The sequence below is a fragment of the Tupaia chinensis genome, unplaced genomic scaffold (genome assembly GCF_000334495.1).
Source record: "Tupaia chinensis unplaced genomic scaffold, TupChi_1.0 Scaffold145148_1, whole genome shotgun sequence".
Taxonomy (NCBI): Eukaryota; Metazoa; Chordata; class Mammalia; order Scandentia; family Tupaiidae; genus Tupaia; species Tupaia belangeri.
Window position 1 is genome coordinate 1,186,535 of NW_006205008.1, and position 5,644 is coordinate 1,192,178.

Below are 5,644 nucleotides of genomic sequence, written 5' to 3' on the forward strand. Positions count from 1 at the left end.
CAAAAACCCCCCCCAAAAAAAAAAAAAAAAAGAGTTGAACTCTGTTAGGTTGTGAAGATATTTCTAAATAGAAAAGTCTTGGAAATGTGTACTTTCATCAGTGCAACGGAGGGGGCTCTCAGTCTGAGTGTGGATGAAGAGGTGGAGATGGATCTGGCATGAATCTGGCACATTTGGAGAGCAATGAGTTTGCCAAGAGTACAGGATTCACATATAGGAGTCGAAAAAAGGGGCCACTCTGAAGGGGCAAATGGATTCTAAATTGTGGGCAAGCTTAAATGCCAACTCAAGGAACTTGGACATCTTGAAGGCATTGGAAAACCACAGAAGGTTTCTGTTGTAGTCTAGGGGTGTGGGTTTGGTTAGGACGGGAAGGAAATGTGATATATACAAAACACGGCTTTGGAATGATTCATCCGACCATGATGTGTGGTGGATCAGAATGGAGAGGGAATGAGGGCTGGGAGTTTGGGGCTTGCAATAGACACAGGGTGAGGAAATGAGAAGCTGCTCTAAGGCTACTAGCTACTGAGCACTTGGGCTGGGCCCACGTTGCAGCTGTGTGAGGTACACCATTTCCTGTCTTATCTCAGGGATTTTTTTTTTTTTTTTGAGAAGTTTATGCTATAGAGCGCGTGCGCTCGCCAGAAAGACAGAAAATGAGAAATCACCTCCAAGGGGGATGGCCATGCCGCAATCCCTTCTCCTCCATTCTCCTCTCAGGATCTTCTCCTCCATTCTCCTCCCAGGATCTTGTGCACGCACGCACATGCGCCCGGCATGAGTTTAAGCCACCAGGCCCAGGACTTGAACCATGGTCGACTATATGGGAGTCCAGCGACATAGCCATTATGCCAACTGCTGGTCCCAATCTCAGTGAATCTTCACCGCACTCTATGAAGGCAATATCTGGCTCTACAGACCCAGGAAATGAAGACTGTGTGAAGACGAAGGTCGCATAGTAGGTAAATGACCCAGGTGGAATTTGAACTCAGGTTTTAATCTGGCTTCCAAGTTCATGATCTTCCTAGTACAGCACACCAGCCTCTTTAAAAAGTTTTCTTTTTTCCAGGCAGCAGGTAGAGGTTAAGGCTGCTGGATCCCACATGGCCGACTGTTTGGTACAAGTCCCTGACCTGACAGCCTGAATATCACACCGTGCGTGTGCGTGTGTGTGTGCGTGTGCGTGTGTGTGCACGTGCCAAAATCCTGATGGGAATGGAGGAGAAGGTATGGTGGCGTGGTCATACCACTGGGGTGGGGTGGTCATTTCTTACTTTTTTCCTCTCTCTCGTGAGCGCATGTGCAGCATGACCATCCCCCCTGGGGGGTGATTTCTCGCTTTCTGTCTCTATGTCTCCCTCTGTCTAGCGAGCGCACGCGCCCTATAGTGAAAAAAAACCTCTCCAAAAAAATAAAAATAAAAAATAATAATAATAATAAAAAAAGAATAGCAGCCAGAGAGATGCAGGGACCCTATGGAGGACTGAGTTATCCCAGCAGCCTCAGCGTCCTTATGTCGCACCGTGTTTCCACAAGTAACTCCATACCTTAGTATTTTCCTCTGGGGATTTGGGAACCGAAAACCATTCCATGCTGCAAGAGTCTCCTGGAGTGCTAAGTCTAATGATTTCGGAGAGATGGAAAGTGAGTAGCAAAATATGTTTCAGGTTTGTGGGAAATTGCAAAGGACAAGACAGAAATCATAAAGATGCAACAGAATTACATTGTGTCCTGGCCCCTGGGATAACAGCTGTTTTCCAGGTCTGCAATTGTTCTCATTAGGAAACTGAAAACTGCAAGTTCCTGGTCTGCGGCCTTGGCTTCTTGGCCACGTGGTGACAGGAAACCCTGTGTTTGGACAGGTGGGGGAGCGAGCAGCCCTGCGAAGTGGGTGGCTGCGAGCTCTGCCCGGAGCACAGGTGGGGTATCCGAGGAAAAGCAAACCTAGGGAGAGGCTGTGTGTTCTGGTGCTGTCAGCTCCCCTCCGTGGAGGGCGGGCTGAGAGGAGGCCTCGCAGCTCACCGGGTCATTTCAGGGCCAGATGCAGCTAATGGTCTGGGGACTTTGTCTACAGCAACGGATGCAGAAGGATTCGGTCCTACAATAGTAAGAGTCAGTTTCCCCTTTCTGACCAAATCCCGAAAGCTTATTTACAACACGAGCCCTCTGCACGCAGCGAGAAACGAGGCAAGATGCTTTTGGGGAACACATGGAGGAATGTCACTTATTTCCAAGGAATGATAGCCATGGCTCAACCGCAGGAAGTGCTCCCTGGACACTGTCAAATGGCAAGCGGGGGCCACATGGGAGTCCCAGGTCCTATTCCCAGCCCACCCTAAAAAAGTGGATGTTGTCCAGGCCTGTACTTCCAGCTATTCAAGAGGCTGAGGCAGGAGGATCATGGCCCAGGGAGAGACTGTCTAGAAGCACGCCACATGCATACAGGCATGCACATGCACACGTATGTGTGCACAAGATATTTGTTTAAAAGCAAAGGGTATAAGTAGCAGGAGAGCCAGAAGAGTGGTTCCCGCAGGTTTTGGGCCAAGGGTCAGGGCTGGGATGGGCAGGACCGCACAGATGAAGGCACAGTGCTATCATTGATACCGTGCTGGTTCCTGAGTTGGGGGCTGAGTTCATGGAGCCAATACTATGATTAAAAGCAAACAAATCTACATACCAGTTCATCAAAGAATTCATGGAAACGTGTATTAGGCATGGATTTCTTTTTTTTTTTTTTAAATCAAAATTAACTTGTACTTGAACTCTACTTTTCCATGAACTTTTCTTTTTTTTGGAGAGGTTTTCGCTATAGGGCACGTGCGCTCGCCAGACAGACAGAGAGAGACAGACAGAAAGCGAGAAATCACCCCCAGGGAGGATGGCCACACCGCAATCCCTTCTCCTCCATTCTCCTCTCGGGATCTTGGGCACGCACGCACATGCGCCCGGCGTGAGTTTTAAGCCACCGGGTCCAGGACGCGAACCGCGGTCAACTACATGGGAGTCCAGCAACATAGCCCTTACGCTAACTGCTGGTTCCCTTTTCCATGAACTTTTAAGGCCCCTGGAGGAGCCCCAGCAGGACAGGTGTATGCCAGCGATGGAGGCATGTCAAGAACAACAGTTATGGATCATCCATTTCTAAGCAGTGAGGTAGAAAAGAATGAGGACACGGAGGAAGCGGTGATGCTGCCAGGACTCTGCCAAGGTGCCTTGCGCTAGGACACCAGGACACTCCCTCAGTCCTCTCCACAGCCTGTGTGGCCCCGATGACCTGGCCCTGCTGCATGTGGAGCCCCTGACACAGCCCTAGAGAACACAAGCCCGAGGGAGGCTGAGAACCGGGCCGCGGCAGAAAAGCACCTAACGAGATCATCGAGAGCAGGAAGCCCCCAGACTGCACTGAAAACAGAGATGTCAGTGGCTACTTCTTCAATTAAATGACATTCACTATCAAAGAGAAAGTCAAAAAATTTGAATTTGGGGGGTCTGACCTGTAACTAGGCAGTTCTGGTTTTTGTAGCTTTCATTTTTTAATTATAAAATTGTATTTTATAATTTATTTATATTTAATTGTCCATTTACCGCATACTATATGGGTTTTCAAAGCATGCATGGAGTGTGTGATAATCAAATCAAGAATATTACCATATGCATCATTTTCAACCAAGAATCTTACATTCTTATGTTTGTTCAATTCTTTCTTCCTGGGACTGGCAGGTGGTGTGGTGGGTAAGGTGCTGGACTCCCACATTGGCGACCATGGTTTGAGTCCTGGACCTGGTGGCTTGCTTTCTCGCTTTCCCTTTCTCTCTGTGTCTCTCTGGTCAAATTTTTAAAAATAAAATAAAAAATAAATAATAAACAAAATCTTTCTTCCTGAGCTCCTCCCATTCTTGCCCCTCTCATGCACTCTCTGTTTATACAACTGTCCTATTTCTTTTGTTTGTTTGTTTTATTATGTTTTGTTTTTTAGAGAGGTTTTTGCTATGGCCGCATGTGCTCACCAAAAAGACAGAGACAGAGAGACAGAAAGCGAGAAATCACCCCCAGAGGGGATGACCATGCCTCAATCCCTTCTCCCCCATTCTCCTCTTGGGATCCTGGGCATATACGTACATGCACCTGGCCTGAGTTTAAGCCACCGGGTCTGGGACTTGAACCACGGTCGACTACATTACACTATCTGCTGGTCACATCTTTTTAATATTTATTGTAATTTATAATTTACACATAATCATTGTACATCTTTGTAGGGTACAGTATGAGTTTTAATAGTATGTATATGGTATGTAATAAACAAATCAAGGATATAAACATATTCACCGTGTTCTACAGTATACATTACATTATGTTATGAACATTTGAAATTTGCTCTACTGGTTATTTTGGAAGTATATAATGAATTGTCAATGATGCGCTTTACTGTGAAATATAGTTCTAAAGAAAAACAAAGTGATTAAATATCAGACCACCAGGACCAGGAGGTGGTGTGGTGGTGAAGGTACTAGATTCCCATATGGTTCAACCATGGTTCAAGTTCCAGATCTGGCAACCTGAAAATCACACTGGGCGTGTGTGTGTGTGTGCGTGTGTGTGCTCAAAATCCCAAAAGGAGAGTGGAAGAAAAGGGATTGCAGTATGACCATCTTCTCTGGAGGTATTTTCTCACTTTCCCTCTCTCTGTCTTTATCTATCTCTGGTGAGCACATGCACCCTATGGCAAAAAAATAAAATAAAATTAGACAACACATTTAATGAGGAAGGATTTTTTTTTGAGAGAGATTTCTGCTATAGGGAGCATGCACTCACCAGAGAGGAGAGAGAGAGATAGAGAAGAAGTGAGAAAGCACCCATTAGGGGGGATGACCACGCTGCAATCCCTTCTTCTCTATTCTCAGGATTTGGGGCATACATGCACACACACCTGACACCAGTTTCAAGCCACTGGGTCTGGGACTCGAACCACAGTCGACCACATGGGAATCCAGTGCCTTAGGCACTATGCCACCTGCTGGTCCCAATGAGGAAGGATTTTTGAAAACAAAAATAACCTTAATATAGTCAATGAAAGAAGAATTTGTAATTTCCACGTAGAGGACTTTAGGAGCTAAGAGTTTATGATCTGAATCACTGGTCCAATGAGAGGGAAGTAAAATTGTACATGACAATAGCTCATTAGGAAGAGATAGAAAACTTACACTCAGTGTGAGTTCTTGTAAGACCATAGTACAGTACTGTGCATAGCAATATGGACTGCATCACAAACTTGTGTGTCGTCCTTGCACGGGGGCCATGCTAATCTTCTCTGTAGTGTTCCAATTTTATATATGTGCTGTGAAGCAAGCACATAACTAACCAGTTTTGTGATCTCGAGAAATGAATTCCTTCCCAGAAGCCAGAATAATTAAAGTATACCTTTCCTGGATTTCTCCGCTTCTCTTCTGTCCTCCCCCCTCCCCTCCTCGTCTCTTCCTCTCTCCTCACCTCCTTTCCTCTCATCTCTTTCTCCTTCTTCTTGTTTCTTCTCTCATTTTTGTTTCATTACCTTTCTTTTCTTTCTTTTTTTTTCCCCAGAGAGAATTTTTGCTATAGGATGCATTCGCTCACAGAGAGACAGAAAGTGAAAAATCACACC

General features: G+C 45.9%; 1 non-coding gene across 1 annotated transcript; it reads right to left on the reverse strand.

The window, feature by feature from the left end:
• Positions 1-5,251: 5,251 nt before the first annotated feature.
• LOC114005994 (U6 spliceosomal RNA) lies at positions 5,252-5,356 on the reverse strand. The gene has a single exon (XR_003547772.1). It is a non-coding gene; the product is annotated as a U6 spliceosomal RNA (small nuclear RNA).
• Positions 5,357-5,644: the final 288 nt, after the last annotated feature.